Here is a 23474-nt window from a genome sequence, read left to right on the forward strand (position 1 = left end):
TCTTCTCCTGCTTGGGATCGCCCTAAGATGCTTAAGGCCTGGTAATTGCCTCCTTTTAAACCTCTGGGGGAGGTGGACTGGAACTTCTTCTCTTTCAAAGACCTGTTTCTAGTTGCTATTATTTCAGCTCAACGTATTGGGGAACTTTCTGCTCTTCTTTGTTGTCCACCTTTCCTTCTGCTATTTGATGATGGAGTGATACTGAGGAAAGATGCCGTCTTTGTTCCCAAAGTAAATGTATCCTTTCATTGTTCTCAAGAGGTAATTCTTCATTCTGTTTTTCCTTTCCTTTCCTCAGGGGAAGAGTACACTTAACAATCTTTCAATGTTTAAAGGGCTCTTTTAATTTATCTCAATGGTCACAGGCATACCACAAGGTAGATCATCTGTTTATGACATTTGGACAAGCGGAGAGTGAGGTTCCGTGGTTTTCGGGACCAGACTCCATTTTGTTTGCGTTGTTCATAACGCCATTTTGTGTTGCCCTCACGTAGGCCGTGGAGGTAACCGAACGAACAAAGTTTCATGGGCCTCATTGTTCATGTATGCATTAAACAGGCCCTTTTCTGACTTTTGAGTGAACTGCAGGACTCTGACCTCTTCACCTGAAACTGACCCTTCACGAAGCCAATTTCTATGGCTGATCGTTGTCTGAGATTGCCAATCAATGTTCAGGACCTCGTTAACCTTTAGTTTCCTTGCACATATCTTATCATAATCAACATCTGAATTGTTTCTTTCCTTACGACTTTTCATTACATGGGTAGTGCTTTCAATTATGGGTTTGTCCGGCTTGCAAAAATTGAAATTGGGACAGTCCTAATAATTAACTTTTGGGTTGGGTTACTGTAAATTGGGTTTTTGGTAATGTGATACTCAGTTAGAAAATGTGTCCTATTGGTCAGAATTTTGCGCAGTGGGTGTACATTTATAATGAGAATATTGTGTATAAAAGGTGATGTCTTGCTCTATGAAAATTGAACAGTTTCTTGAGTTGTACACCGTGTTGTATTGCTGAGATTACTGTTACTAGTTGCAGCTAATAAATTTGATCTCTAACGCCACCTAGAAGTATTCCGTGTCTCTGTTTGCCAAGACAGGAGAACCCCAAGACTTTGGGCGTGTCCCTGGCGCCGCTGGGTTCTAAAACCCGGTTCTTCAGTTGGCGCCCAATGGTGGGGCGACTTCAGCGGTACCGGTCCAAACCTGAGGATCGTGAGGAGCCACGTGAGGAAATTCTGGAGGAAGGCCGCCACTTCATTGACCCCTGCATGTCGACGTGGACCGAAGGTCTTTTCTGCGAGGCTTCCCGCTTTCCAACGGCTACGAAGGACTGCTGCCCTGACTGTCGCCCTGTCTTGGACCCTTGATTGATCCTTTGTAGAGCGAGACGATAGACGGTCTTCTGGTGGCTTGACAGATATTTGGTTAAGTATAAGTGGGTCGCTCCCATGACTTTGTTTTGGTTCTTGGTTTTGATTCGGTTCTTGCAAAAATCGAAGCCGAGGGGCTCGTATATTTACGAGTGTACGATAGTCGATAACCCCTTGAAGTTTGAAGCTAGATTAGTGAGCTATAAGATGCCTGGTCTTAGCAAAATTAGGAAATGGTTTAGTTGTGGTTGCAACAGGGATTCCCGATTGGAGGATTCGTGTCCGATACCTCCGGTTGGAACTCCGACTTATGAGCTCTATTCAAAACACGGAGTGGGTCCTATTACTTATAATGAAGTATGGGTCCGCTATACTAAAAAGGATGGTGTTTTACGATGGCCCCAACATGGTAGTTTCAAATTAAATATTTTAGATAATCTGGAAGTTGCGCTATTTAAGAAGAAAGCCCGGCCGGCAATGTTTGACTCTTTCCGCCTCTGGCGAAAGGAAGCCAAACAGCGAGAAATTAAACAAGCAAAGAGAGATAGGAAAGATAAGAATATGTCAGTGCTACAAGCTGCTAGGCCGTTTATGATAGATAAGGAAGATCGAGTGTGTGAAGTTTTAGATAGACAGTGTTGCATGGCCATAGATAAATATTATCCGGCCTTGCCGTCTTCTCCTCCGAAAGTGACGGAAGACCCTGAAAAAGATCCTTTGATTTCTCATTTACTGAGATTGCCACCTCCTTATGTGCAGGGTGCTACTGCGCCTCCATTACCCCCGGTTGTTCTACCCTTTGTTGTTCAACCTCCTGCTATTGTTCAGCCACAGATGGTTTTGCCTCCTACTGCGCAACCCACTCTAGGGTCGCAAGCTTTGCTTCCAGCTTTGCCTCAAACTCCTTTGCCTTCTGCTTCTGCATCTCAGACTCCTACTGCTCTTGTTCCTAGTTTGTCTCAAGATTTTAACTTTCCTGTTTTTACACCTACTTCTTCTCCCTCTGCTCGAAAACGAATGACAGAAACTGATGTTAATCTGTTGTCTCCATTGTTTGGGCTACTGAGTATGACCCCTGTTTCGGAACGTAAGCAGAGTCGTAGTCAGCTTCCTAGTTCCGAAGAGCGAGCAGTGTTGGATCTGTTGGCTCGTAGATGGATTTTAAATGCTTCCAGGTATAATTTGCCAGCAGTTATGGATGTTTTCTTTCAGTGGGAGCCGCCTAAGCAAAGGTATGTTTTTGATGTGATGTGTGCTTTTCTGCGGCAGGAATGGGAAGATAATGAGTTGGGTCCGATTCCGCAGGAAGTGCTTGATGTTCAGTCAGAGTTTACTAAAGGGATGATAGTGGCATATGATGTTACAGATGCTGTAGAGCCGATACTTGCCTTCAGAACTAGACTCCCGTCTCAGCCATTGTACGAACCTGATCCTTCTGTTAGGAGGAAAGTGAAGCAGTATCCTATGAGAGAAGTTCCTCCTGTATGGAGAGAGGCAGTTCAGGCTGAAGTCGGTTTGGGTATTCAGGCTGCAGAAGCCCATTTTCAGCGAGTATGGGTACATGTTCCATGGAAGAGAGCAGAGGTCTTGGCTCTTAAGCAGACCTTACCTGACCCTCGTAAGAATCCTGCTGGTTATTACAAGGAGTTGTCTCAGACAGTTGAAGCGTGTATTATGAATTTAGCTGACATAGACTTGTTAATGGGTAATGTAGTTCCTCAACCTTTGTGGGCGAAGATTTGTCATGAGAATCATACGGCAGAATTAGGTGATACGTGGGCTAATATTGTTGCTGCAGATGGTCGACAGGTTGGAGGTGCCAAACCTGAGCCCTTAGTTGCAGAATTACCTGGTAGGATTATTAATTTAATGAAAACTATGATGCCTCCTTTACGAGTGAATTGGGATAAGTTAGCAGCGTGCAAACAAAAGAAAGACGAGAGTGTGTCTGATTTCTTCACTAGGTTTGAAGAAACGTTTATCGATCATAGTGGTCAGGACATGAGTACGGAAGGTGGTCAAAGGTTGTTCGTGGACAAATTTGTCTTTAATTTGCTTCCCGAACTTTTTTTTTTTTTTTCTTTCAATATGCAATTTACCACCATACAAATCAACGACAACTTTAACCGGCGCCCCCCCCCCTTCCGGCACCATAAGGAAAAAGAATCGGATTAACTCAAAAACCCGACCATTAATTTAGAAATTGAGGTAAGGCAGAGGGTTGCTTAAAAATAATAATAGTCATTGTCGTTCAGGTCGAAAACACAAATACATAAACACATACACATAGCTGCCTACCCCACTCCGGCGACTTTATACAATACTAATCGAGGATACTTTGAGAATAAGAGAAACAAAGAAAGATAGACGGAGTGTAGCGTGAGAGGAAAGTAAAAAGACCTAACTTGATAAAACGTGAGAGAAAAGAGAAGAGAGGAAGGGAAGACCGTTCTAGTAGACATGTCAACACATTTTTGTTTAGATACCACATAGGCTACTTAGATTAAATGCATGCCAACTGGCTGTTTCCAGCGTGTCAGTATATCCTGCCTGGAGGTTGTCCTAACTCCGAGCCCCGAAATATGTTACTCCTATACTCCCTTGATCCATTTACCCAGGGATTCTCAGACTATCAACCCCATTCTTTTGCCACGTTTCCCCTTTTTAGAATAAATCGCCATTTCCAACTTACAGGTTGCCAATAATCTTGCCTGCCATTGTGAGAATGACGGGGGTACGGGTCCTTCCAATGTGCGGCTATGCAGATCCGGTATATAGTCATAGCGACAAATATTAGGGGTCCCCCGGCCTGAGTGGTGTCATCGTGCCCTAGTAGAACTAGTGTGGGGTTTAAATTAATATTTTTTCCCAATATCGCACCCAAAAAAAATCTGTATTTGGTTTATCAGTGGTGCAAGATTTGGGCATGTGGCAAACATGTGGATCTGGTCTGCAGCAAACTCCCGACATCTAGGACAAAGGGTTCCATTACCGGAGCCCCACTTCGCTATTTTGTCTGGTGTGATATATAGGAAAAACCCTGTTTTATAAAACTGAGCCTGTAGCTTCGTGGATAGTAGATATTTGTGAGCGGAATTCAGGGCCCTGCTAAAAAGATTTTGGTCAGTATTTAACTTAGTTTGCCATTTGGTGTCTATCTTTGCCAGATCGTCGGGCGTTTTATCGTTCAGGGTAGTATAGATCGCCCCAATCCGTAGAGGATTTACTCCCTGGATTTTATCCAGGAGTTCAATTTTGTCAAAGCCCACTAGGCCACCAGTTTTATGATCCAGGAAGCTTTTTACTGCCATATAATTGAAAACCTGATTTCCCTCAAGCGAGAATTGATTTTTAAGCTCCGAAAAGGGCCGAATCCCATTTGGGGTTACCAGGTCCCCCAGTTTCACCACCCCCGCATTCTGCCATTTCTGAAAGTATGTATTATCAAATAATGCAGGTAGTAGTGGATTATTCTTGGTCGGGGTGTAGTAGTTTAGTCTACCAAGGCCGAGGAGTTTCCGCAAATTCGAGAAGACACAATAAGCATTTATTAAGGACTTAAACCGGACACGCTTGTAGTAGCTATATTCAAGCTGTCTCCAAAGGCAACCCTTGCTATTTTCTCCTAGTAAGACTTTGTAGGGGGATGGTAATCCTACCTGGTCTTGATCCCTATCCTCAAAAAGTAAAAATGAGCTATACTGCAACCATGTAGCCCAGCAATATAACTTAAGGTTTGACAGCGCCCATCCTCCTCTCTCTTTAGGTAACGAGAGCAGTTTATATGACCTTCTTGTGTTTGAATAAGACCAAATAAATTGGCAAAAGATTTGTTCAAATAGAAGGAGTATTTTACTATTAAATTCCAATGGGATCGTTCTGAAAAAGTATAGGAGCTTCGGAAAATATGTCATTTTAACTACATTGCACCGCCCTACAATGGTCAAATGTAAATTATTAATTTTCCTAAGTGCCTTCTTGGTATCTATAGACAAAGGAATCAGATTATCTTCCACTATTACGTCAATGTTGGCCCCGATGGTTACCCCTAAATATTTAGCTTTCATGGTAACTCGACTGTCTGCCCAGGTTATACTATTGTTCAGAATAATCTATGTTTTATTTTTGTTTAGAGCGTACCCTGAGAGTTTCCCAAACTCCTGGGCCTCCCACTCCAAAGCGTTTATGGCTCTTTTGGGGTCAGGAGTTATAATGGCCAAATCATCTGCATATGCCATCATTTTCGTACTTATGCCATGTCTAACGTCAGTGGGAATTTCAAGATTCAGTTCTATTCTTGTAATAAGAGGATTTATATAGAGGGCAAACAGCAGGGGGGAGCATGGGCATCCCTGCCTGATTCCACGGGAAATTTCTATAGATTCGGTTAGCTTCCCGTTCACCATAATTTTGGCTCTTGGAGTTTTATACAGTGCCTGAATTGCTTGTAGCATGGTGGGGCCGAATCCCGCCCGTTTTAGTACTTCCCAGAGAAAGGACCAGGAGACCCGATCAAAAGCCTTTTCGGCATCCAGCAAAATTAGAGCTAACGGGTCTCCTGTTACTTTTGCTGCATCGAGAAGCATGATCGTTCTTCGTACATGCTCAGTTGTTCCTTTTTTTGGGATGAACCCGTGTTGCCATTGGGAAACTAGGCTCTGTATTTTTTGGGATATTCTATTGGCCAGGATTTTGGAAAAAATCTTGGAATCTGTATTTATAAGAGTAATTGGCCTGTAGGATGACATTTCGAGTGGAGATTTGTGTTTTTTGGGAAAAATTACAATCTTAGCCAGTGACCATGAAGGAGGAGGATCAGTGCCGCTAAATATTGAAGTGATAACTAAAGTGAAAACTTCCTTAATCTGTGGCTCAAATACTTTATAGAATTCGGCTGGTATGCCATCTAGGCCCGTGGCTTTACCATCCGGCAGGGCCTTGATTGCACCCGAAATTTCCTCCCAATTTGGGAGGTGCTCAAGCTGTTCTTGCTCCTGTTGTGAGAGTTCGGGCATGGGTATAGGGTCAAGATAGTTTGCTAAGTCTATTTTTTTATCCTCAATTGGTCTCAAATCCTCTTCAGTATATAGTTCCCTATAGAATCCTTCAAAGGCTTCCTGTATCTTCTCCTGATCTTTAGTGGGCTTTTCCAAATTGGTGTTAATTGCGCTGATTGTGTTTATAGTAGACTGTTGTCTAATTGAAAGTGCCAGCTGATGCCCTATCTGTTCCCCACACTCATACATTTTTCCTCGTGTTGCGGCCCATCTAGAAGCTATCCTTTCTGAGAATATCGAGCCTATCTCCGCCTTCGTTGCTGCGATTTTATGCTTGATTGCCTCTATGTCTCCCCCTGTTTTAATTGCTTGCGTGAGAATTGTTTCTTCAGCTGTCAATTTGTTTTGTAGTTTCTGTACCTGTTCCTTTTCCTTTTTATTTCTACTGATAGAATAGCCAAGAGCCTCACCCGGGATACCGGCTTTAAACATGTCCCATACTAACATGAGTGGGGCAGAGTCCAAGTTTATAGTAAGGAATTCTACTATCCACTTCTGCATATACTTTATGTACTCAGCATCGAATAGTAGTGCCTTTTCAAATGTCCAACTTGTGCTTGTTTCTCTTTTCCCTATACCTTTAATAGTTAATGATAATGGGCTGTGGTCCGACAAGAACCTGGGTGATATCTCGATATGGGAAAGATTAATCAATGAGGAAGAAATAAGAAAGTAATCAATTCTTGTCAGTGATTTGTGTGGTGCTGAAAAGAATGTAAAACCGTCTTCTTTAGGTCTTAATTCGGCCCAGATGTCTACTAACCCATGAGTTTCAATTAGGTTTAGCATAGCATAGAACACTTTTGGTTTTCTTCCAGTATATCTCCAGTTTTTATCTGTTCGCCAATTGCTAGGAAGGTTCAAATACAGATCCCCACATAATATAATCGGTGTTTTCCAATGTGCTAGCTCTCCTGTGATCCAGTCTATTACTCCTGGATCATCCAGGTTGCTCCCGTATATGGAGCATAGTGTAAATGAACTATTTGCTGTCAATGAACACCCCACTATCACCCATCTGCCGAGGTTGTCAGATTTGGCTCTATCTATTTGTAAGGCCAGTCTGCGATTAACTAACACCCCTACCCCTTTTACTTTCGCCCCCTGTGTTGTATCCCCTATAACCTTATACCCAAGTGAATTCAAGATTTGCTTCTGAGACCCTTCCACGTGTGTCTCCTGCAGACGAATCAAATCTAGGCTCAATGTTCGCAGACCTTGTGCTATCTTCTGTCTTTTTGCCACATCGTTGAGGCCGCAGATGTTTACAGTCAATATTTTAATTTTAGTTGTGTCAGACATCCCTTATTAATACATTTTCCTCCCCTGGTTGCCAACTTCTCCCTCTCTTTTTTTTCTTCTTTTCCCCTTTTCTCTATTTCTTTTTTACCTTTAGCTCCCACTTCCGCTTTTTCCCCTCTCTTTCCAGTGATTGAGTTCAAGCTGCCCCTTTGTGCCCCTTGTGCCCCAAGTACCTGTGTCAGTGCCCCCTTTTGGTGCCCCCCGTTCCCCCCCTGCCCACCCCCCACCCTTATTGAGCAGTCACAATGACTTTGGATGATGGTGGTCAAGTGTGAGTTCCAGCCATCGAGCCACTTTTATAAGAACAGTGAATAAGTGTCCGAATCTTGGGAGTCTCAAATGTAACTGTTCAGACCAAAGTTAATTGTGTTCATCGCCTTTGTTCCGTGATTTCTTTTAGAAATTCACCGGCCTTAACTTCGGATATGAAGACTCGAGTCTTCCCTTCGTACAGCACCTTCAGTTTGGCCGGGTTCATCAAGAAAACCTGCGCCCCTCTCTGTTGGAATGGTGAGATTAGCTGACGCAGCCGCCATCTGCGCTCGACGGTTGCATGCAAAATTCAGGTTTTGAGAAAAATTTGACTCCATTCGCCTCCCTCTGTGCATTTGGTCTCGCTTTCTCATAAATCATTTGTCTCAATAGGAAGTTTCCAAAGAAGACCAAAAAGACTCTGGGTTTACCACTAGGATAAGCCTCTCCTCGTCTAGGTTTGATGTTAAAGGGAAATCGATGGGCCCTTTGGACTTCCAAGTCCCAATTCCAGTTAGTCTCAGCAGGGAAAGCTGCTCTCAGTAGTTTGACAATATATCCTCTGGGATCCTCCCCTTCGACTCCTTCTGGAATTCCCAAGAGATGAAGGTTATTACGGCGTTGCCTGTTTTCTTGCTCCTCCATCTTTGTCATTAAGTCGACTAGACATCCCTCATGTGAGCTCACTTGTTCTTTCACTTTTGCTGCCTCTGTTTCCAATGACTCGGTTCTACCCTCTACCATAACCACACGATCTCCGATGTCTGTGCAGACTTTACTAAGCTTCCTCATTCCATTTTGCAGTTTGTTTGCCGCTGTTTTGGCAGAGAGACTGTCTGAACGTACCTCTTCATGGAACTGTTTAATGGAATTAAAGATTGACGCTAAAGAGGGAGTTTCTGGTGCAGACCTGTTCATTTCCGATGCTGGTGAGCCGATTCCATGCTGAGGTGCACCAGGTGTATTACAGGGCAGTCCACCGGGCAGAAGTAACCCTGGGGAATATGAATAATCCCATTTCAGTTGGCCCCTTCTCCGCCTAGGATTCCGTTTCCTCAAAACCGTTCCGGTGGTTTTCTTGGGGGGAAGTTCGTCCTCATTATGCTCCCCGCCTGAGCCAGATGTAGTCTTCTCCAGTACCTGAGCCTGAGCCTGTCAACGAACCATCCGAGACTGAGTAAAATTTCTCGGTGTTGGGATCAGGAGATTGTAGCCGCGAGGGTCTGCGAGAGTTGATCCCATGTGGGTTTGTGTCCTGTTCCTGTTCATGTTCCGCTAGTTCCCCCACCGTTTGCAAACACAACAATGATGGACAGAATGTGGATCAATGTCACACATTCACCCCAGTCCAAAGATCTGGGCCCAAATCCATTGTTTTTCCACTCCACACCACCCTGGGTTAGACAATGGCGATATGCAAATCAGCGCTGACCCTGTGCCCCATGGGAACAGTCCAGTCCGAACTACAAAAGCCATGTCCTTCCCAGAACGGAAACAAGCATCCGAGGACCGGCCCGGTTTCGAGGTAACACCTCTCATCAGCCCGGCTAGCTTGATTCCAGTGGTGTGGAGTGCCTGGGACTCACGTCTGAGCATCCCCAGTACACTTAGAGCGGTAATTGCAAACACAACAATGATGGACAGAATGTGGATCAATGTCACACATTCACCCCAGTCCAAAGATCTGGGCCCAAATCCATCGTTTTTCCACTCCACACCACCCTGGGTTAGACAATGGCGATATGCAAATCAGCGCTGACCCTGTGCCCCATGGGAACAGTCCAGTCCGAACTACAAAAGCCATGTCCTTCCCAGAACGGAAACAAGCATCCGAGGACCGGCCCGGTTTCTAGGTAACACCTCTCATCAGCCCGGCTAGCTTGATTCCAGTGGTGTGGAGTGCCTGGGACTCACGTCTGAGCATCCCCAGTACACTTAGAGCAGTAATTGCAAACACAACAATGATGGACAGAATGCGGATCAATGTCACACATTCACCCCAGTCCAAAGATCTGGGCCCAAATCCATCGTTTTTCCACTCCACACCACCCTGGGTTAGACAATGGCGATATGCAAATCAGCGCTGACCCTGTGCCCCATGGGAACAGTCCAGTCCGAACTACAAAAGCCATGTCCTTCCCAGAACGGAAACAAGCATCCGAGGACCGGCCAGGTTTCGAGGTAACACCTCTCATCAGCCCGGCTAGCTTGATTCCAGTGGTGTGGATTGCCTGGGACTCACGTCTGAGCATCCCCAGTACACTTAGAGCGGTAATTGCAAACACAACAATGATGGACAGAATGTGGATCAATGTCACACATTCACCCCAGTCCACAGATCTGGGCCCAAATCCATCGTTTTTCCACTCCACACCACCCTGGGTTAGACAATGGCGATATGCAAATCAGCGCTGACCCTGTGCCCCATGGGAACAGTCCAGTCCGAACTACAAAAGCCATGTCCTTCCCAGAACGGAAACAAGCATCCGAGGACCGGCCCGGTTTCGAGGTAACACCTCTCATCAGCCCGGCTAGCTTGATTCCAGTGGTGTGGAGTGCCTGGGACTCACGTCTGAGCATCCCCATTACACTTAGAGCGGTAATTGCAAACACAACAATGATGGACAGAATGTGGATCAATGTCACACATTCACCCCAGTCCAAAGATCTGGGCCCAAATCCATCGTTTTTCCACTCCACACCACCCTGGGTTAGACAATGGCGATATGCAAATCAGCGCTGACCCTGTGCCCCATGGGAACAGTCCAGTCCGAACTACAAAAGCCATGTCCTTCCCAGAACGGAAACAAGCATCCGAGGACCGGCCCGGTTTCGAGGTAACACCTCTCATCAGCCCGGCTAGCTTGATTCCAGTGGTGTGGAGTGCCTGGGACTCACGTCTGAGCATCCCCAGTACACTTAGAGCGGTAATTGCAAACACAACAATGATGGACAGAATGTGGATCAATGTCACACATTCACCCCAGTCCAAAGATCTGGGCCCAAATCCATCGTTTTTCCACTCCACACCACCCTGGGTTAGACAATGGCGATATGCAAATCAGCGCTGACCCTGTGCCCCATGGGAACAGTCCAGTCCGAACTACAAAAGCCATGTCCTTCCCAGAACGGAAACAAGCATCCGAGGACCGGCCCGGTTTCGAGGTAACACCTCTCATCAGCCCGGCTAGCTTGATTCCAGTGGTGTGGAGTGCCTGGGACTCACGTCTGAGCATCCCCAGTACACTTAGAGCGGTAATTGCAAACACAACAATGATGGACAGAATGTGGATCAATGTCACACATTCACCCCAGTCCAAAGATCTGGGCCCAAATCCATCGTTTTTCCACTCCACACCACCCTGGGTTAGACAATGGCGATATGCAAATCAGCGCTGACCCTGTGCCCCATGGGAACAGTCCAGTCCGAACTACAAAAGCCATGTCCTTCCCAGAACGGAAACAAGCATCCGAGGACGGGCCCGGTTTCGAGGTATCACCTCTCATCAGCCCGGCTAGCTTGATTCCAGTGGTGTGGAGTGCCTGGGACTCACGTCTGAGCATCCCCTGTACACTTAGAGCGGTAATTGCAAACACAACAATGATGGACAGAATGTGGATCAATGTCACACATTCACCCCAGTCCAAAGATCTGGGCCCAAATCCATCGTTTTTCCACTCCACACCACCCTGGGTTAGACAATGGCGATATGCAAATCAGCACTGACCCTGTGCCCCATGGGAACAGTCCAGTCCGAACTACAAAAGCCATGTCCTTCCCAGAACGGAAACAAGCATCCGAGGACCGGCCCGGTTTCGAGGTAACACCTCTCATCAGCCCGGCTAGCTTGATTCCAGTGGTGTGGAGTGCCTGGGACTCACGTCTGAGCATCCCCAGTACAATTAGAGCGGTAATTGCAAACACAACAATGATGGACAGAATGTGGATCAATGTCACACATTCACCCCAGTCCAAAGATCTGGGTCCAAATCCATCGTTTTTCCACTCCACACCACCCTGGGTTAGACAATGGCGATATGCAAATCAGCGCTGACCCTGTGCCCCATGGGAACAGTCCAGTCCGAACTACAAAAGCCATGTCCTTCCCAGAACGGAAACAAGCATCGCAACCATCAGGATTCAAGCAAGCCGGGCCGAAGACGGCTGTAATGCCAGAAACCGGTCCCCGGAAGCTTGTTTCCTTTCCAGTGAAGAATTGGCTTGGTAGTTTGGTCTGCCCTGTTCCCATGATGCACTGGGCCAGGGACAGACTAATTTGCATATAGCCAGGTTCTGAACTGGGATGGTGCAGTGAGCTAAAAAACGGTGATGGATCAAGCCCTGATCTGTTGACTGGGTAGGAGTGTTCTGATTAACTCAGATACTCTGTCCATCACCACCCCCTTTTTGAAATTATTTTGGCCACCATGAGTGTGGGAGGGTATGCTCAGACGTGAGTCCCTTGCTCATTGCACCATCAGGATTCAAGCAAGCCGGGCCGAAGACGGCTGTAATGCCAGAAACCGGTCCCCGGAAGCTTGTTTCCTTTCCAGTGAAGAATTGGCTTGGTAGTTTGGTCTGCCCTATTCCCATGATGCACTGGGCCAGGGACAGACTAATTTGCATATAGCCAGGTTCTGAACTGGGATGGTGCAGTGAGCTAAAAAACGGTGATGGATCAAGCCCTGATCTGTTGACTGGGTAGGAGTGTTCTGATTAACTCAGATACTCTGTCCATCACCACCCCCTTTTTGAAATTATTTTGGCCACCATGAGTGTGGAAGGGTATGCTCAGACGTGAGTCCCTTGCTCATTGCACCATCAGGATTCAAGCAAGCCGGGCCGAAGACGGCTGTAATGCCAGAAACCGGTCCCCGGAAGCTTGTTTCCTTTCCAGTGAAGAATTGGCTTGGTAGTTTGGTCTGCCCTGTTCCCATGATGCACTGGGCCAGGGACAGACTAATTTGCATATAGCCAGGTTCTGAACTGGGATGGTGCAGTGAGCTAAAAAACGGTGATGGATCAAGCCCTGATCTGTTGACTGGGTAGGAGTGTTCTGATTAACTCAGATACTCTGTCCATCACCACCCCCTTTTTGAAATTATTTTGGCCACCATGAGTGTGGAAGGGTATGCTCAGACGTGAGTCCCTTGCTCATTGCACCATCAGGATTCAAGCAAGCCGGGCCGAAGACGGCTGTAATGTCAGAAACCGGTCCCCGGAAGCTTGTTTCCTTTCCAGTGAAGAATTGGCTTGGTAGTTTGGTCTGCCCTGTTTCCATGATGCACTGGGCCAGGGACAGACTAATTTGCATATAGCCAGGTTCTGAACTGGGATGGTGCAGTGAGCTAAAAAACGGTGATGGATCAAGCCCTGATCTGTTGACTGGGTAGGAGTGTTCTGATTAACTCAGATACTCTGTCCATCACCACCCCCTTTTTGAAATTATTTTGGCCACCATGAGTGTGGAAGGGTATGCTCAGACGTGAGTCCCTTGCTCATTGCACCATCAGGATTCAAGCAAGCCGGGCCGAAGACGGCTGTAATGCCAGAAACCGGTCCCCGGAAGCTTGTTTCCTTTCCAGTGAAGAATTGGCTTGGTAGTTTGGTCTGCCCTGTTCCCATGATGCACTGGGCCAGGGACAGACTAATTTGCATATAGCCAGGTTCTGAACTGGGATGGTGCAGTGAGCTAAAAAACGGTGATGGATCAAGCCCTGATCTGTTGACTGGGTAGGAGTGTTCTGATTAACTCAGATACTCTGTCCATCACCACCCCCCTTTTTGAAAATATTTTGGCCACCATGAGTGTGGAAGGGTATGCTCAGACGTGAGTCCCTTGCTCATTGCACCATCAGGATTCAAGCAAGCCGGGCCGAAGACGGCTGTAATGCCAGAAACCGGTCCCCGGAAGCTTGTTTCCTTTCCAGTGAAGAATTGGCTTGGTAGTTTGGTCTGCGCTGTTCCCATGATGCACTGGGCCAGGGACAGACTAATTTGCATATAGCCAGGTTCTGAACTGGGATGGTGCAGTGAGCTAAAAAACGGTGATGGATCAAGCCCTGATCTGTTGACTGGGTAGGAGTGTTCTGATTAACTCAGATACTCTGTCCATCACCACCCCCCTTTTTGAAATTATTTTGGCCACCATGAGTGTGGAAGGGTATGCTCAGACGTGAGTCCCTTGCTCATTGCACCATCAGGATTCAAGCAAGCCGGGCCGAAGACGGCTGTAATGCCAGAAACCGGTCCCCGGAAGCTTGTTTCCTTTCCAGTGAAGAATTGGCTTGGTAGTTTGGTCTGCGCTGTTCCCATGATGCACTGGGCCAGGGACAGACTAATTTGCATATAGCCAGGTTCTGAACTGGGATGGTGCAGTGAGCTAAAAAACGGTGATGGATCAAGCCCTGATCTGTTGACTGGGTAGGAGTGTTCTGATTAACTCAGATACTCTGTCCATCACCACCCCCTTTTTGAAATTAGTTCCCCCACCATAGCAGCGCTGTCAAGGGTCTGTGGCACCCTATTGCCTACCATAGGGCTTTCTGCTGCATTTTGCCCATTCTGGCTCTGGCTCTGACCCTGGCATGTCTGCTCGGTCAGCTCATTCAGTTCGTTTGACCCTGTCTCTGGGTTTATGTCTATACCCTGCTGGCTCTGCTGGCTCTGCTCGGCTACCTCCGTCTCTACTACAGCCTCTTCCGTTACATTCGTTGGGGTCCCTTGGGGGCTAAAGTAAGGATGTAGGCTGGGGCTTAGATTATTGCCAATTGCAATTGCTGAGCCCCTTTTTCCCCCTGATTTTAAGACAGGAAAGTGTTTACTAATAGAGGGGGAACCACCAGGAAACACTAAGGCTGCCTCCCGGGTGGTGTTTATTTTACCAATGTTCTTTTTTACAGCCCCCAAGTCCCTTTTACCTTTTGTAGGTGCCTCAGGTCTTTCCCCTGCCTTATCGCCGTCTGTCTGGGCCGGGAGTGCCTTCGTCTTTATCTTCTGGCCCCTCGTTGTCATTTTCAGGGTGCACAGACTGCTCTCCGAGGTAAATAAAAGCGGTGATGCCGGTCTTTTTTTCAGCCGTTTCCTTGCTCCTGCAAACAAGTCCGCTTTGATTGACAGCAGCCAAAGTGCACCAAACGCTCGCTCAATGAGCCCCGAGTGCACCGCCAGACGAAACACAGCAGAAAACGCCGTTTGATTTAATCTTCGTGTGCGTTTTCGGAAGCCGGCTCTTCTGGCCCCTGCTCCCGTGCTCACTCTCTCCCCCAGAGTGATAACGATCTTGAATAAACTTGTTAGCCCTGCTCCGGCTCGTGTGTCCGTGGCCGGCTCTCCCGCAGTCAAGCTGGAAAAGCGATGATCGCCGATCCTCGAGATTCTCCCGTCATGCATCAGTGGCGCGGTGACTGGATCGCGGCTTCCTCACACAAGGCCCATCACTGCTCGAACTTTCTAATAAGTTAAAGGACTCTGAGAGTTCATGGGCTGTTTCTTCGTCGGCCCATATATTGGCTACTGCACAATATTATGAGAATAGGTATAAAGATGAGAAGGATAAAGCAGAGAAGAAAACTAAAGATTTAAAGACGAAAGTTCTTTTGCAGCAAGCTTATCCGCCTCGTCAGAATCAGCCTCAGTTTCAGCAACCTCCACAGCTTCAGAGATTGTTACAGAAACCTGAGCCTTATTCTCAGCGACTCTTTCCTGGTCCTAATCAGTGTGCTTATTGCAGAGAGGAAGGTCATTTCAAGAATAGTTGCCCGGCTTTGTTACAACGTGCGAATGGCGTATCTGGTCAGAGAGGTCGTGGTGGTTTCCAGCAAGCTCCTAGGGGTAGGGGACGTGGTGTGTTACCCCAGAATGAGCGTTCCTCTTCCCTTCAGAATTCTGCGAATTATTTTGACAGACAGAATGTTCCGAGTGGTCAGTCTGCACAGTACTATGTTGATGATTATTATGTCGAGAGTGAGAGTGCGGGTTATAATGATAGTTAGGACAGCCATGGGCAAAGAGAGGAAGTAGTGTCAGTTCCAGTAGATCAGAGTGGACCTTATGTTGAAGTGATTACATCAGGTGTGGCAGAACCTTTTCTTTTGGATACTGGTGCGACAAAGAGTTCTGTTATGCACTCTAAACTTCCTGGCGCACCTTTGTCTGGTTTGACTAATGTTTCCGTAGGATTTTCAGGCGCCCCAGTTTGTAACCCGATTTCTAGTCCTTTGCCTCTTTCTATTGGTCCTTGTGAATTGGAAGCTCCTCTGATTCTGATGACTGGTTGTAATGAGAATCTGTTGGGTTTGGACTTGCTGAAAAGATTGTATGCGACATTACATTGTTCTCCTTCGGGAGTACATCTTACCCTAGGTAAGAAAGTGATTTCTCCGATGTATTTGTCTAAAGATTGTCTTCCACTGGAATTACGTTCTCTTCCTGATACACTTTGGGCTAAAGGTCCCAATGATGTTGGTCTCTTGCAGATTCCGCCCTATGTTGTTACTCTCAAATCGAATGCTAGGCTACCTCATATTCCACAATATAACATTTCTAGTGATGGCAAGAGTGCTCTTCTAGCGATCGTCTATGATTTGGTTGAGAAGGGTGTAGTTGAAGAAACGAGAGGTAATGTGTGTAACAGTCCTGTTTTGCCTGTCCTTAAGCGTACTGATGCTTCTCAGCCACCTGTGTATCGGTTTGTGATTGACCTTCGAGAGGTAAACAAGATTGTGGTGCCACAGTTTCCTGTTGTCCCGGATATCACTGCTTTGTTGACTCTGATTCCTGCTTCGGCAGCCTGGTTTTCTGTTATCGACTTGAAGAATGCCTTCTTTAGTATTCCGATTGCTGAGGAGAGTAGGGATATTTTTGGCTTCTCTTTAGGAGGACAAAGCTTCCGGTTTAAGAGAGCTCCCCAAGGTTATTGTGAAAGTCCCTCCATCTATAGTCAGGCGTTGAAAACTCAGCTTGATAGCTTTGTGTTGCCTACTGGTGCTACTCTTATCCAGTACGATGATGATCTGTTGGTTGCCGCTGATGACGAAGAGATTTGTAAAGAGGCTACTCTTTCTTTGTTACGACATTTGTCTGACCTTCATCATAAAGTGTCACCTTCCAAGTTACAGTATTGCCGACAAGAAGTAATCTACTTAGGTCATCTCTTGTCGAAGGAGGGAAGAAGGTTGACCCCAGAACGAATTCAAGCGATTGCGCAAATGAGTGTACCATCCACACAGAGAGAAGTGCGTGCTTTCCTAGGTATCACCTCGTATTGGAGACAATGGATCCCTAATTTTTCCCTGCTAGCGAAACCTCTGTTGGCGCTGACTCGTAAAGATACTCCGCATCCTCTCCCTTGGTCTGATGAGTGTCAGAAAAGTTTTTCTGAATTACGTGATGCATTGTGTTCGGCTCCGGTATTGGGTACTCCTGACTACAGTAAACCTTTCACGTTGTATGTTCACGAGAGAGAAGGTTGTGCATTATCAGTGTTTACTCAACAGTTCGGAGACAAGCAACGCCCATGTGCATATTTTTCAGCGACGTTAGATCCGGTAGCTAAAGCGTTGCCGAGTTGTCTGAGAGCTACAGCGGCAGCGGCTGTTTCTATCCAACAGTCTGCTGGTTTGGTATTGGATAATACGTTGATTGTGATGGTCCCACATGCAGTGGATACTTTATTAAACAGGACCAAGACACAGCACCTTAATAGTGCACGTCTTTCAGGTTATGAGTTGACACTGTTGGCTAGCCATGTTCACATTAAAAGATGTAATGTATTGAATCCAGCTACGTTGTTGCCCATTTCTGTAGAGTCAGATGCTCAAGAACAGCATGATTGGTTTCTTCGAACAGAGGAAGAAACGAAAGCTAGAGTTGACCTAAAAGATACTCCTTTTGAGAATGTTGATGGTACCTTATGGGTAGATGGTTCGTGTTTCAAGCTTCCGAATGGTGAAACGACTGCAGCATATGCCGTCACAACTTTACATACAGTTGTTGAGACAGCACGCATAGCACAGAATTCTGCGCAAGCAGCAGAGTTGATTGCATTGACATGAGCGTGTGTATTGTCAGAGGGAAAGCGAGTGAATGTTTATACCGATAGCCAGTATGCGTTTGGTGTTGCCCATAGTTTTGGACGTTTGTGGAGAGAAAGAGGATTCCTTACTTCCCATGGCACAAAAATTCAGCATGGGCAGTTAGTGAATGAACTTTTGGAATCTCTTGCTCTCCCAAAGCAGATTGCGATTGTGAAGTGTAGTGCGCATAAGAAAGTTGTGGATGATGTAGGTCGAGGGAATGCGTTTGCGGATGAAGTTGCGAAGGAAACGGCGAGAGACATGATGAGCCGTATGCATGTGGCAGGTCCTGCAAGATGGGTTGTGGAAAGTGGAATGTGTGAAGACACAATAGAAAGTGTGAAGATGATTCAGACTGAAGCTACAGAGAAAGAAGTGAGTACGTGGAGAGAAAGTACGGGTATGTTGGATTCGACAGGTTGTTGGGTTGAGTTGTCAGAACACCAGCGATAGTTGTTGCCTGATGCGTACGTGCTCCCAGTGGTTACTATGGTGCATGGAATGGCTCACATCAGTTTGAAAGGGATATGTAAGTTGTTGGCTCCAGTATGGCAGAATGCTGGAATTCCGAAATGTGCTGAAAATGTTGTGAAGCATTGCATGATTTGTCTGAAGTATAATCCTGGCAAGGGAACTCCAACTCCAGCTGGTCATTTTGCTCCTCCGACGTATCCATTTGAAGTGATACAGCTAGATTACATTCACATGGAGAGATGCAACAATCTGAAGTATGTCCTTGTGGTTGTTTGCGCCTTTTCCAGATGGATAGATGCCTACCCCCTAAAGGATAATACTGCCTTGTCTACAGCTAAGGTTTTGCTCAAAGAGTATTTCCCTAGATTTGGTTTGCCGAGAATTGTATGGTCGGACAATGGGAGTGAATTTGTGGGTCGAGTCATGAAGAAAGTGTGAATTGGATTAGGGATGAATCAGAAGTTCCACGGTGCAAATCACCCCCAGTCAGCAGGTCTTGTCGAATGCTATAACGGCACATTAAAGGTGAACCTCGCTAAGATTCAAGCGAGCACTGGTCTTACATGGCTGGATGCCTTGCCGTTGGCTCTTTTGTCAACAAGGACGACAGTGCATTCTCCTGTGGGACTTAGCCCATACGAAATAGTTTTTGGTCGTCCAGCGAATGTTTGGGGTGTACCTTGTCCTAAGAAATACAGGGACCTTGAGTACCCTATGTTGGTGGATTACTTACATGACTTGACTGCTAAATTACGTGTTCTCCACCAAGAGGTCTATGACAGTTTGCCGACAGCTACTGCAGATCCAGGGCACACGATCCAACCTGGTGATTTTATCTTGACGAAGAATTTTCAGCGATCCAAGAATTTGGAGCCGAGATGGACTGGTCCCTATTTGGGATTGCTGGTCACTAGAACTGCTGTTAGAGTAGCTGGTAAAAAGAACTGGGTGCATGACACCCATACGAAAAAAGTTCCTTTGCCCTTACCGTATGATCAGTGGGTGAGGGATGGAATAGCTGACTTAGATTGTGAGAGAGTTCCTAGATTTGTGCCTTTTAGTGATGCTCATTTGACATGGACACGATCAGAGCGCGAGGATGATGATGTTCTGCATGCTGCTGTGCCTCCTCATCTAAAGATCGACACGACGAATCCGGAACTCCTCTTTAAGGATCAGACTGTGCCTGGCAAAGAGCGCTACAATCTGAGATCAAAACAGGACGTTTGAAATGGACAAATAAATCTGAATTTTTTTATGTAGTGAATTACACCTTGTCAGATCAAGATACTTTTTTACTTTTTCTTTTTCGAGTCACCATCCGGGCTCAGCTGCAGGGTCACGGTATAAGTTCTTAAGGGGTGAGCCGCGTATTGACACAAGGTCTGTGGTTTAGGGTCGTTAGTACGATCTTGACGCACACTTAAGTGAAGAAGGAAAATTGCCGTGAGCAGCACGTTAGAGGATGGAGACTTTTGAGTCCGACAAGGGTGTTAAAAGAGTTGATTTCAGAGTGCAAATGTGTATATTGGTTCGTAGCAAATGTTTTTTAATGCTTTTGAACATTACGTTGGTTTGTGTGGTTTGGATTTTCAATGCATCACAACAGACTCTTGCATCTACCTCCCAACCTACTCTTTCTTTTTCTACTGTTTCTCCACATGAGTTTCATACGTTGCCTGAACATGAACAGACAGGAAGATTGGAATTTGTGAACAATTCGTTTATACAGATGTTACATCATCATCAGCTAGTCGTAAATACCACAAATTGTTGGGTGTGTGGTCTTATGCCGCATACGACTGATAAGGGAATGCCATATTTGGTTTTGCCTTTTTCGCCCAATGGGTCAGTATGGGCACTCCAGTCAATGTTTATCTATGCGAATGAAGCATCTCCTGTACGTTCTGTCAAAGATAATGCGAATAATAATGCCTTGATACAGGGAATAGTAGATATGGTCAGAGATATTGATGCATATAATGCTATCCCTAAAGATGAGGTACGAGCATATGTTGGTTGGAACAAGACGAGATATAGTATTAGTCTGACAGAGAAAGAGAGACAGAAAAGATCTACTCCTATTTGGATCGTACCCCACCGAGGTCATTTTTGTCTGCAAGGTAATGGTCAGAATCCGAGAGCTCAGCTTGGTAAGAGTGTGTGTGTTCACACCTATGTCTATACGTCCCAGAAATCTCCACCGTTCGTGCCAGCCAAAGGCACGTATTTTGTTTGTTACGACAGAGCATATACATGGTTGCCATCTGATTTTTCAGGCACATGTTATGTGGCGTTTTTGCTTCCCCCTCCGTATACAGCTGCTTTCAACTACCATATGACAAGATATGGTAGAGGTGTTATCGATGGGAAAGACACTAACGCACAAGAAGTTGGAGACTTCTTTAAGGGTTTCCTGCCCTTTTGGGGTCCTATGGCTAATGGTAGGACAATTCGTCAGCTTACTAGAGTGGTCGAAGCCACTATAAATGAGACTGCAGGTGCCCTTAGCAATATTACAGCTGAGCTTCAAGCGGATTGCCTTATGACATTACAGAACCGCTTTGCTTTAGATATTATAATTGCAGATAGAGGTGGAGTATGTAAATTGATCGGGTCTAGTTGCTGCGTTTTTATTCCAGATAACGCCCCAACAGTGTACCAAGCCATCTTGAGGTTACATAAGTCCGCTGAGTCTATACATGTAGACGAAGGGAACTGGTCATTGATAGAATGGTTTTGGGAACTGCTGTCCAAATGGGGATGGAAGATTCTGATGTTCCTTGGTATTGCTCTAGCGATCCTTTTCTCGTGTTGCTTATGCATCCAGTGTGGTCCCGCCATTTGTAGTCTTTGTGCTACAATCTGTGTGAGAAGACCAGTCCCAGGAGAAGTGAAGGATAATAAGATGATGTTACAGCAACACCTTGATGACCTGAAGAGAATAGATATAGCTCTGGATTCAGATTGACGTGAGTTTAGGTCATTGCCTACGTAATGGCAAAAGGAGGGACTGAGGTTCCGTGGTTTTCGGGACCAGACTCCATTTTGTTTGCGTTGTTCATAACGCCATTTTGTGTTGCCCTCACGTAGGCCGTGGAGGTAACCGAACGAACAAAGTTGCATGGGCCTCATTGTTCATGTATGCATTAAACAGGCCCTTTACTGACTTTTGAGTGAACTGCAGGACGCTGACCTCTTCACCTGAAACTGACCCTTCACAAAGCCAATTTCTCTGGCTGATCGTTGTCTGAGATTGCCAATCAATGTTCAGGACCACATTAACCTTTAGTTTCCTTGCACATATCTTATTCTAATCAACATCTGAATTGTTTCTTTCCTTACGACTTTTCATTACATGGGTAGTGCTTTCAATTATGGGTTTGTCCGGCTTGCAAAAATTGAATTTGGGACAGTCCTAATAATTAACTTTTGGGTTGGGTTACTGTAAATTGGGTTTTTGGTAATGTGATACTCAGTTAGAAAATGTGTCCTATTGGTCAGAATTTTGCGCAGTGGGTGTACATTTATAATGAGAATATTGTGTATAAAAGGTGATGTCTTGCTCTATGAAAATTGAAAGTTTCTTGAGTTGTACACCGTGTTGTATTGCTGAGATTACTGTTACTAGCTGCAGCTAATAAATTTGATCTCTGACGCCACCTAGAAGTATTCCGTGTCTCTGTTTGCCAAGACAGGAGAACCCGAGGACTTTGGGCGTGTCCCTGGCGCCGCTGGGTTCTAAAACCCGGTTCTTCAAGAGAGGTAAAAAAGCAACCAGGTCTACTCTCAACAGGTGGTTCAAGTCAACCATTGCTTCAGACTGATCAGGAATACTCTGGTAGTGACATGGTTCAGGTGAGATCTCCAAGGGGGATGGCCACCGCTTTGGCATAGTTTCAAGAAGTATCTAATTCTGAAATCTGCCAGGTCGCTACCTGGTCTTGTGACTGTATTTCCATCAAGTATTACAGACTGAAGAATGTTATTAATGGGAACACAAACTTTGTTGTGGGGGGTCCTGAAATCAGCCCTGGGTTTATCGGGGCTGTTATGTTTGTTGCATTTCATTGCAAGTATTTATTAAAGGGCTTTGGTGTCTTTTTCATTGTAAAAGGCATGTGGTTTGGTATTCCTCATAATGTTTTGACTGGGACATGGATGAGGGATGTAGAGGCAATGCTTCGATTTCTTACTGGTAAATTTAATTACTCCTACTCGTCACAGTCACTCTCCCTCTTAGCCTTTGACAGTTGATTGAATATAACAGGAGGATTCTGGTTAAGCTACCAATTATATGGCACCCAGTTGGATAGGTGGGGCTAACTTTTTAATTCTCCTTTGTTTCTTTCTGTCCTTGGAGGGAGCTCCCTCATGACCTAACGGTTCTGATGAAGATAAGTAGGACTAAGAGTAATGACAATTATCAGCAAGTAATCAGAATATTAGCGAACCGCAGAGTTAAAAAACATATTACTGATGCTATTGGGACCTGCTGGGTCAAAGAGTAGGTGAGCAATGTTTTGGGTACATGAGAGTGGTGGCGGGAGACACGGGTATGGATAAATGAAAGGTGATCCTCATGTGGAGAAGTGAAGGTGAATGAGGAAGTGGGTAAGTGTGGGTTTTAAGTGGTGCTCATTATTGTGTTGTATTTTATTGCAAAATTTCTATAAGCCTTTCTTATCTGTTTCCAAAGCCCCAAAGTGGGTTCCAGCTGGTTGAGTAAGAAGTATTCAGTAGTGCATCGAAGTGTAGAGATTGCTGGTTGAAGTGTCATGTATCAGAGCTGTATGTTTGTGTTGTGTGTGAGGCCTGGAGAGTGTGCTCCAAACTTTATGGGGCAGACTTCTGGGGCATCTCAAGCATTATGTAGCATGAGAAAGGAATATCATTAAGTGTACTATATGCTGTGCAAACAAGCTGCTCAATGTTTCAG

This window comes from Lissotriton helveticus, chromosome 7 (assembly GCF_964261635.1).
Source record: "Lissotriton helveticus chromosome 7, aLisHel1.1, whole genome shotgun sequence".
NCBI lineage: Eukaryota > Metazoa > Chordata > Amphibia > Caudata > Salamandridae > Lissotriton > Lissotriton helveticus.